At 44.4% G+C, this 10,299-nt stretch overlaps 1 pseudogene; it reads left to right on the top strand.

The window, feature by feature from the left end:
• The first annotated feature begins 9,239 nt into the window (after window positions 1-9,239).
• LOC103258934 lies at window positions 9,240-10,065 on the top strand (annotated as a pseudogene).
• Window positions 10,066-10,299: the final 234 nt, after the last annotated feature.

Below are 10,299 nucleotides of genomic sequence, written 5' to 3' on the forward strand. Positions count from 1 at the left end.
CAAAAAAAAAAAAAAAAAATTACAGTTTGGCATAATAAATGCTACAATAAGGGCAGGGGAAGTCGCTATTGTATAAATCAGAAGACACATCAAAACAAGACTTGGGGACAAGGACAAGCAGGGGGAGAAATGGAAAAGCACTGGCCAGAGGGGAAGTGGGTGGGGAAGAGAGGTGGAAGACAGCAGGTGAATGTGCTGAACACCCTCTGGGCCTGCCTGAGGCGTGCACACACAACCTTGCTGATGTCAGGCACCACCTCTGAAGCGGGAGCTGCCCCAGTGCTGTGGAGGAGGAACCGGGCGAGGCGAGGTGACCGGCCCAAGGCCGCACTGTTGGTTGGCACAAGAGGTGTGTTGGAGCCCAGCCTTGTCGCACTAAATGTGGCCTAACGCTGCCTCCACACAGTAAACGGCACTTCAGCTTCTCGTGTAAGCAAACTGCAACCTAAGTAGAGAGTATATTCTTGTAGCAGGCAGCAATGGAGTTTCCACCCACCACAGCAGCTGCACTTTTGGCCAATCACAGGCTGCAACCTGCTCAGATATGCCCACTGAGTCCAACGCCCCAGCTGCAACCCATCAGCCCATTTCTATATGTCACTTCCTTTTCCTTTCTAGAAATGTGCCCGCCCATGTGCTGGGTGGAGCTCACAGCACCTTCGGATCACCCTCTGGTTCAGGGTGCTGTCCCATTCATGAATCATGTCTCCACTCAAATAGACTCTCCTAAACTTAATTCGTCTATAGTCCTTTGTGTTTTTAGCACGAGTTTAGCCATTGCACCATAGTGCTCTCAGACTCTCGCTTTCTTAGGACCACATGGAGAATACACAGTCCCGGTCTAATAAAAAGAGAAGTTCCATTCCCAAGTTCATCATCACTTTTTTTTCTTCCTGGAAATGGGGATTTCTCTCTGGCTTTAGGAGACATAACCTTAAACAGCTGTGTTGCAGTATGTTCAGAAATAGGCCAGCCAGTTGGCATGAAGACAGACTATTGGTTACAACATCCCTGAAAGCAAGAAAAGATCTGTGCAGATGTTCTGCCGTCTCACTGGCCGCCAAGCTTCCCAAGAGCCTCCACTCACTTTAGTACCCACAAGCCAGAGACCATGGTTTCCAACCCCAAAAGGGAGGCAGAGCAAGTGAGTCCAAGAGTCTGTTGGTCTTAGAAGTACAACGCTGAGACATAAAGCCGGAAATGTTCAAAACGCAAAGCCTACCCAGCTACAGTGGGGGAAGCTGTCCCGGGTATGTGAGCGTGGCTGGCAAGCCACTCGGCACAGCTGGACCTCATAGGGCTCAGGTCTGGGCAGCCCTGCTTGCTGAAGGCTGCCTGGCACACCCGTCAGGGCAAAACCCGGTGACACAAGAGCCTGATTCTGCATTCCATCAGAAGCAGCCTGGGGTACTCTGCGGGCGAGGGCACATGGAAACACTCCGACCCACAAAGAACGGGGCTTTCCATGGATTTCCCAGTACCCGCATTTATCTGAAAAGGAAAATCGGAAAAAGCCCCGCTGGTCACACAGAAAGCAGGTCTGTCCTCCACACAGTGCCGGCACTGTTCCCACCTCATTCTTATGGGCGAGACGCTGTGACGCATACTGTTTCAAATAACTGACTATTTGCTTCTCAGTTGAGATGCGTAATCTACTCAATGAAATGGGCACTGAATAACCCTCCTTTGGAAACGGGACAATGGAGTTAGTGGCTCCCCAAACATTTCTGTCTCTCACCCTGATCCCACATCCATGAGTGAAAGCAGAAACTTCTCACTGTTTTTCCAACATAGCAGGGCTCTTGCCTGTCTTTCTGCCTTGGCCTAAGCTGGTCACTTTGTCTAGAAAGCAGCTTTCTTTTTGCTGAATGCTCAATTATCCTTCCAGATAGCAATGGTAAGTGATGGTTGTGCTGGTGACGGTGACGGTGAAGGTGAAGGTGCTGGTGATGGTGATGGTGGCGGTGGTGGTGGTGATGTTGGCATATCATACTTGTGACTAAGTTCTTTGTGCCTGGCACTGCACCAAGAACTTTATCAGGATTATTCCATGTGTTCCTATAAACTTTAAAAAAATTTTTTTGAACCAGAGTCTCATTCTGTCAACCAGGCTAGAGTGCAGTGGTGCAATCACAGCTCCTACAGGCTCAGTCTCCTGGGCTCAGGCGATCCTTCTGCCTCAGCCTCCAGAGTAGCTGGGATTACAGGTGCACAACACAATGCCCAGATTTTTTTTTTTTTTTTTTAGAGGCGAAATCTCACTATGCTGCCCCAGCTGGTCTTGAACTCCTGGGCTCAAGTGATCCTCCTACCTTGGCCTCCCAAACTGCTGGGATTACAGGCATGAGTCACCATACCTGGCCAACTTTTTGACAGAAGTGCTTTTATTTTCCCCATTTTACAGACAAGAAATTCAGACACAGAAGGATACATCGCTCACATAGCAACAAAGTGCCAAAACACTGCAGCACAAGTCAACTAAAGAGGTGAAGGTGAAAAACACAGACCACGTCCATTGTAGCAAGGAAACTCTCAGCCATTGCTGGGGGAGTGAAATAAGTTAGTGCAATCACACCTGAAAATGATTTTGTAGTGTTTCCTAAAGTTGAAGATAAGCACACAGATAACTTCATTCCAGGGCCTATAGATCCCCCACAATAAATATATATATTTAATATAATATTTAAATATATATTATATATTTAGCAGATTCATATGTATATGTATATATATGAGTCTGCTAAAGCTGAAGAGAAGCACACCAGTAATCCCCTCCCTGGATGCATAGACCGGAGAGAAAGACAAGTGCAGGCTCTTGAGATTCAAGCGATAACATGAGGGCAGCACCGCGGATCACAGCGCCAAGTCAGAGCTACTCCAATGTCGTCAAGAGTAGAATGGAGAACGTTGTGTGTATTTGTCAAATGAAATAGCAGAAGACAGCATGCATGTGAACAAATTGCAATGAAGTGTAACAATAGAGGAAGGCTCACAAAAATAAGGTTACGGAAAGGAGACTGGAGACACAAATTGTCCGTCTATCGTGATTTCACCTATGTATACTTTAAAAAGACCAACATCCACCTGCACTATTATAAGTTAGGAGAGTGGTTACCCTCGGGGCATGGCAGTAACCGCAGCGGAGCTTTTGAGGTGCTGATAATTTCCTGTTCTTGATTTGGGGGCTGGTTACACACATGTGTTTACTTTATAAAAGCCCGTCCAATAGTACACTTGGAACTTTGTTCACTTTTCTGTAAGTGCGTATGAAGTACAGCATATTTCAATAAAGAGTTTACAGTAAAAATAAAAGCAGGTCTGAGCAAATTCCAGGCGTTTGCTCTTAACCCTTGAGGTATATCTCCACACTTTAGAAATTATCTAGAACGAGTATATCCTGTCACACACAGCTGTTCATGTGTACCCTGTGCGAAGGCATCTTTCACATGTGGCCTCTTCTACCACTTAACAACGTATGCTATAATTATCTGGTCTCCACCAGATGGGGAGATTCCTGGACAGGAAAGCCCTGTGGTCTATTTCTTTGTGTCCCCAACTGTTAGCACTGTGCATCAGATGTGATAGCTTGCCTCCGGGTGCTTGGTAAATCAGCGAGTATGTCTTTCTTTTCTGAATCTGGGTGGTCTGTAGAAAGGCCTGTCTTGGGGCCAGACGTTTAAGGTGCCATGGGCCTTTGGGAAGCTGGGTGTGTCGACCCCTGGGACCCACATACACTCGTCCCCACCAAAGCAATGACATTAATTCCTAGATGGGATAGAACTGTAGGCTCTTGACGTGCCCGATGACGAGACTGCAATGCCCGTCTCTACAGCAAACACTCTCTTGGACTTAGTGGGAGAATTTAAGATTCACGTTATTGAGCAACTACTAGAGCACCCGTGAGACACCACAGAGAGGAGATAAAACAAAAACCACGGTTGGTGTCCTCCAAAAGTCAAGTGAAGTGATGGATGGAAAAGACGCTTTAGTGGTGCCAAAATGTTCGTCCCAAAATGAAGCCCTCCTAAAAGGATACTGCATTGTCTCTGCTTCCTTGTCGGAGTTCAGACACTGAAGGTTCCTGTTACAATTTCCGTGTTAGCTAGGAGTCACTAGAAGTATGTTAATCAGGTCATATCCATGAACAGTCTAGCTCTAACAGCCTCTCTTAGCAGTAGAAGATCAACTGTGCAACGTGTGATTTGGCTCAGGACTTACTCACAGATACTCGGGGAACCCAGAGCACACAAGCACATTTCTGCCCAAACCTTTTTCATTTTAACTTTTTTTGTTTAATAAAATAAAGGCTGCCCTGAGCAGTGGAAATACTATTGACAATGGACTCAAATCTGAGTTCACAGGCCGCCTCTAACCTTGAAAAGTTATAACCTTGGGCAGGAATCTCAGTTTTCTCATTGATAAGACGAAGATAATATTTGCCTGGTCAGGTTACCAAGGGGCATAAAGAAAATGCATACAACGTGCACAGGACCATGGTACCGTTTATTGTTGTTATGGGATATTCGTATTGGTTTCTACATTCATGGTCACAGCAAGCAAGGAAGACTTGGAAAGACTGTCCTGTGCTGTTAAGTCGTCCCTTAAAATGCTGTGTGGACCTTGAGCAAACGCAGGGCCCACTCTGTCCTCGCTCCTCCATAGGTGCTCAGCCCCAAGAACGCGGTTTCTGAATGATCCGAATGTGAGAGAATCACAGATGCCTTTCCTTAGTTCTAATTAAAAGAGTGTTATCCAATGCAGGAACCACATCTTCGACTGGGACACCCTGTCTGTAAATGAGAAACCCTGATTTAACAATAATCTTTTCAGTATTTATAATTACCAATTATATGAGGAATTGCCCATTTATGAGGAAAATATGTATGAATAAGTTAGACTCTACAATTGCGGATCTCAGACAACTGAATTACAGAGAATCCTTAAAATAAAAAATAAGGTTTGACCTATTACAAAGTTTAAACAACCAGCACAAAACACAGGTCAACACAGTATCCTTGCCTTGGCTGGGGTAGGAAAAGCTGTGAGAAGGATTAAAATAAGTAAATGAAGCCTGGTGCCCATGAAATCTACTGTAGAGGTGAAGGTAATTTTTAAAGAACATAATCCCTAATTTATATTTGTATAATTTAGAATTGTATTATGTTCACAAATATGATGATTTCAACTCTGTGAGGTTTTGCTGTATTCAAAATGGCTAACAATGGCTTAAAATGTTCATTTTTTAAAAGTTGATTCCAGGCTGGGCTCGGAGTCTCAGCATGCAATCCCAGCACTTTGCAAGGCCGAGGCGAGTGGATTGCCTGAGCTCGTGGGTTCAAGACAGCCCCGGAAACTTGGCGAAACCTCGTCTCTACAATAAATCAAAAATCAGCTGGGCGTGGTAGCGTGCGCCTGTAGTCTGGTTACTTGGAACAAGGCTGAGTGGAAGGATCGCCGGAGCCCAGCAGGTCGAGGCTGTGGTGGCCGGGAGCATGCCACTGCACTTCAGTCTGGGCGACAGAGTGAGACTCCGACTCAAAAAAAAAGTTTATTCCAGCAATGTTGCTGAACATACTTATTCTAAAAGTTTTCTTTTTTTTTTTTAAAGTAGACATTGGGCTTTTCTACATAGATTATCCTATGAGCTACAAAAAAGACAGTCTTATGTTTTCCTTTCCAATTTGTGCCTTTTTCAAAAAATCGCCTTATTGTGGTGTCTGGATTTTCCATGACTACACTAAATAAGAGTGATAAGAGCAGACATTCTTGTTCCTACAACATTTTAACGTCTTAAAAATCTCCCCGGTCAAATCAAGTAGATACTCTGTCTGAAACATATTTTGTTATCCGTTGGGGTTATCCTTTCCTTCATAAGCTTCAGCCTTATGGGGAGGATAAGGTCGTGAGGAACCAGACTCTGCAGTGCCAAGTTAAGCGCAATGTGGAATCAAGGTAGGCTGGATTCCGCAGCAAGCCCGCATTTGGGCTACATTTCAGAGCTATAGACATTTATGGTGTGCCTGATCTGGGCCAAATACCGTTCTCGAAATCTGGCATAGGAAGTGATCAGGACACACAGAATCCCTGCCACTGTCAAGTTCACATTCCAGTGAGAGAGAGAGTAAATAAACAGATATACAGGAATTAATAAGTTGTGAGGTGCTACAAGAAAACAACAGCATGGGTGAGGAAAGAGATAGTAGACGAGGGCATGCCATTCTAGACAGGGTGGTCAGGAAGGGCCTCTGAGCCGGGGACATTTGTATGGGTGCCCTTCTAAATCAGGGCAAAGAGCAGGATGGCAGAAACACGGCAAGGACAGAAGCCTCGAAGACAAGGAGCCTTGGTGCATTTGTGAAACTGCAGAGGACCGGAGTGTCCAGGAGCAAGGATGGGGGAAAGAAGAAGAAACACAAAGTCGGGGAGGTAAGGCCAGGTGGTGAGCAGCCTTTTAGACACAGAGAACAGGCTGACTTTTCTTTGAATCGTGATGGGAAGCAACGGCAGTTTTTGTATGCGATCGGTGGAGTTACTTGCTGTGATTTATGTACCCAAAAGAGCCCTCTGTGAGCATTGCTGCATGGTTGGTCAGTAAGGTTTGCGCTCCCAGAGTGGAGAATTGTGCGGTGTTAGCCTCAAAGCTGTTTCACAGAATCCACTCATCTTCCTCATCCCCACTCGAGTTAGTCGCATTGCTATCTGGTGGAAACGTGGCTTTGCTGCCATTGGAGCTGCATGCTGTATGAACCAAAACTAGGGAAAACATAATAAAAATCACACCAGTCTTTATTTTGGTAGCTCTGTGATATCATATTAGAAATTGAGTTATTTGAATTTTTAAGGAACGTGACTATTAACTTACATGCTTATTTTTCTCATTTTAATGAAGTTACAGACCCCATCCAGATGTTCCTCTAAAAATCTTTGATTCTAAGATGAGCATTTTGATCTTTGTTGAACTCCAAGAGCTAAACTTGCGTCAAAAAGAAAGAAAGAATCTCCTTGGGCACAGCCCTGTTGCCCCACTAGACATTGTAACCCAGAAGACACCTCATTTCTTGCCACACCCCATTCTTGAAAGCATTTCCTGAATATTTTACCTCTGCTTGTACTGTCCTTTCAAAATTTTCCAGTTAAGTTATTCTTCTTTAACCTCAAATGGCATTCAGGCGTCACCACTTGTATAGTTACCCAGACTCCTCAGAGAGAATTAACTATTTTCTCTTACACACACAAGTCTGTATTTTTCTGATAAGTCTATCATTACAAAGAATGATAATAAAATTAGGTAACATTTGAGCAGCTATTTTACACCAGAAAATCAATGAAATTTTGTACTATTTTTCTCCCCACTGTATAAATATTAAGAGATATTTAGAGACCTTAAGTAACATATGTAAGGTCCTGAAACTATTTAATTACACAGCTACAATTTGAAGTTTGCCAGGCTTTGTGCAAAGCAACACTATTGGATATGCATTCCCTATTAATGAGCAAAAATTCAAGTGAATCTGTAATTCAATTGCAAGAGATTCATAGAGAATTGCCAGCTGACTTGGTCGCAAGAAGGGTTAGAAAAAGGTATGTCAAAATTTGTGTCCTTTGAGAAGTATTTATAGATGGAAGAGGCCTCTCCTTCCCCTTCCAGATGAAAACTGGAGTTGTCAGATTTAGCAAACAAAAATCTAGAGCGCTTGGTTAAATTTTATTTTCATATAAGCAAAGAATAATCTTTTAGTATAAGTATTCCCCATGCAATATTTAGGACATACTTGTACTAAAAAGTTATTCTTTGTTTATCAGAAATTCACACTGAACTGGGTATCTGATATTTAATCTAGCAACTGCAATGAAAACAGAAATTCACTTCATAATATAATTATGAAGTGAATTAAAATATCATCACTTTGCAACCCTTAATAAAATAATGGATTTAGAATAGTGATTTTTTTTTAAAGCATGCTTCCCTGAGCACAAGCATTACCACCATCCAGGATTCTTTTAAAATGCAAATTCTTAGAAATTACTCCACAGCTGCTGAAGCAGAAATGCTGGGGCTAGGCCCACCAAATCTATTTTAACTAGCTTACCACTACAGAACTTGAGATACATTTTGTTGCTTAAACTGTCAAGTTTGTGATCACTTGTTACAGCGGTGATAGAAGTTATCAGAGCAATGGTCCTCAGTGCCTGCTAAAGTCATCAGCTCAAAGGTAATCTTCCAGTACAGTCAAGGGGACGGGCTGGTGATCTGTCAAACCCTACTGTGGTTACTCACGTGTATTATTTAAAACTTATTTTACACTCACATACACAGTTCATGTCCTTTCAAATAAGCACTTGTTTATAAGATTCCTCCCTCTATAAAAATGGTAACACACCATCAGTTATATTTAAGAAACCAAGAGGCTCGGATTTTGTGTTAGTCGTCAATGTACTATTGACCAGAGAGAGCAAATCGGGTATGCAGATGGGTGTGGACTGTGATCTAAACAGAGCTTCACCTGTTTGGTTGGAACAATTTTTCACACAAGTGTAACGTCTCTATTTCTCCCCTTTTTATTCTGAGCAGCAGAAATATTCTTGGTAAATCATTCTGGGAGCAGGCCCATCACGACTTTACCACAGACACAAAATGCATCAAATTGTAACCGTTTCTCAAGAAAGAGTTCTCCTTTTCTCCACATATCCTGTTTTTACCTCAACCAGTCTAAATTAGCAAGAAGGAAAAATATTCACAAGAATGCAGCCAGTCACCTAAAATTTGGAAAAATAAAGGATTTCCTGTTTCTTTTTATTTTTATTGTCAGCATCATCTGTAGTCCTGCGAAACTGTCCCCAACTCCTCTGACTTGCAAAACATCTTGAATTTTGTTGCCAATTGAAGTATCCTTATTCTCATAGCATCCGCAGTAATATACAGCTCCTGAAGTCCATTGATTATGGGATATAAAGCAGCAAGTCTACATGAAGGACTCGGACCCGCCCTTGAGGAATTTTCCGGGGAGGCGGGGGTCCCCCTCCCGGCGCCACGTCTGTCCGGCCCTCGCCACAGCGGCCGGTTCATCTCCAGCCAGGCCCGGGCAAGGCGCTGCGCTCCAGGCAGCTGCAGGGCCGCGTCCAGGCCGGGGCTTTCTTCCCCCAACCACGTGTCCCCCCGTGCTGCTGGAGATGTGCGACCACCTGGGCGCCCCGCGGTCATCAAACCACAGGGCACCTGGGCGATCACACACCTCAAAGGGAAGAAACAAAAATCGTCAGGCGTTGTTGCAGCATCTGGCAGTGAGACCGAGGATGAGGACAGCATGGACATTCCCCTGGGCCTCTCTTCACCGGCTGGTTCAGGCAAGAGACAGAGAAGGGGCAACCTGTCCACGGAATCCATACGGATTCTCCGCGACCTGCTGTATGAGCACCGATAAGTGCCTATCCCTCAGAGCAGGAAAAGGCCTTGCTGTCCCAGCAAATGCACCTGTCTACACTACAGGTCTGTAACTGGTTCGTCAACCCCCGCAGCAGCTCCTCCCAGACATGCTGTGAAAGGATGGCAAAGATCCAAATCCGTTCACCATTTCCCACCGTGGGGCCAAGATTTCTGAAACCAGCTCTGTGGAATCAGTCATGGGCACCAAAAACTTCATGCCAGCGCTAGAGGAGACCCCATTTCATTCCTGTACAGCTGGGCCAAGCCCAATCCTAGGGAGACCACTGTCTCCTGAGCCATCATCTCAGGGTCGGTTTAGGCTCGACCATCAGTGATCTGCCATATCACTGTGACTGCACTGAAAGATGTCCCGTTCTCCCCTGCCAGTGGGTCGGTGTGGGACAAGGCACAGATACACAGCAGATGGCGGCCAGCAACTTTACAGACACCTCTCTCATGTACCCAGAGAGGTACCACGTGTAAATCTGGACCAAGTCCAAATACACAGAGTGCTCTTTTCAACACCCCTCCCCCCGACTCCACCGGACCTCGACCAGGATTTTAGTGGACTTCAGCTTCTAGTGGATGTTGCATTCAAACGGGCCGCAGAGATGGCGCTTCAGGCAAAACTTACAGCTTAATCCCTTTTCAAGCCAAACAGTTCTTAGAAATGTTGTCATGATTGCCAGGGTGATGGCAAGAGATGAACTGCATTATTTTATATAGTTTTTTAATTAATATTTGCACATGGGATTGCTAAAGTGAAGCTTCCTGTTACTGAAGTGTCTTCAATGGAATACAGTCATTCCAAGAACTTATAAACTCAAAGCTACTATAGAAACAAAGGGTTTTCTTTTTTAAATGTTTCTTGATAG

This window comes from Carlito syrichta, unplaced genomic scaffold (genome assembly GCF_000164805.1).
Source record: "Carlito syrichta isolate Samal-C Ts95f unplaced genomic scaffold, Tarsius_syrichta-2.0.1 Scaffold302416, whole genome shotgun sequence".
In the NCBI taxonomy this organism is placed as follows: domain Eukaryota; kingdom Metazoa; phylum Chordata; class Mammalia; order Primates; family Tarsiidae; genus Carlito; species Carlito syrichta.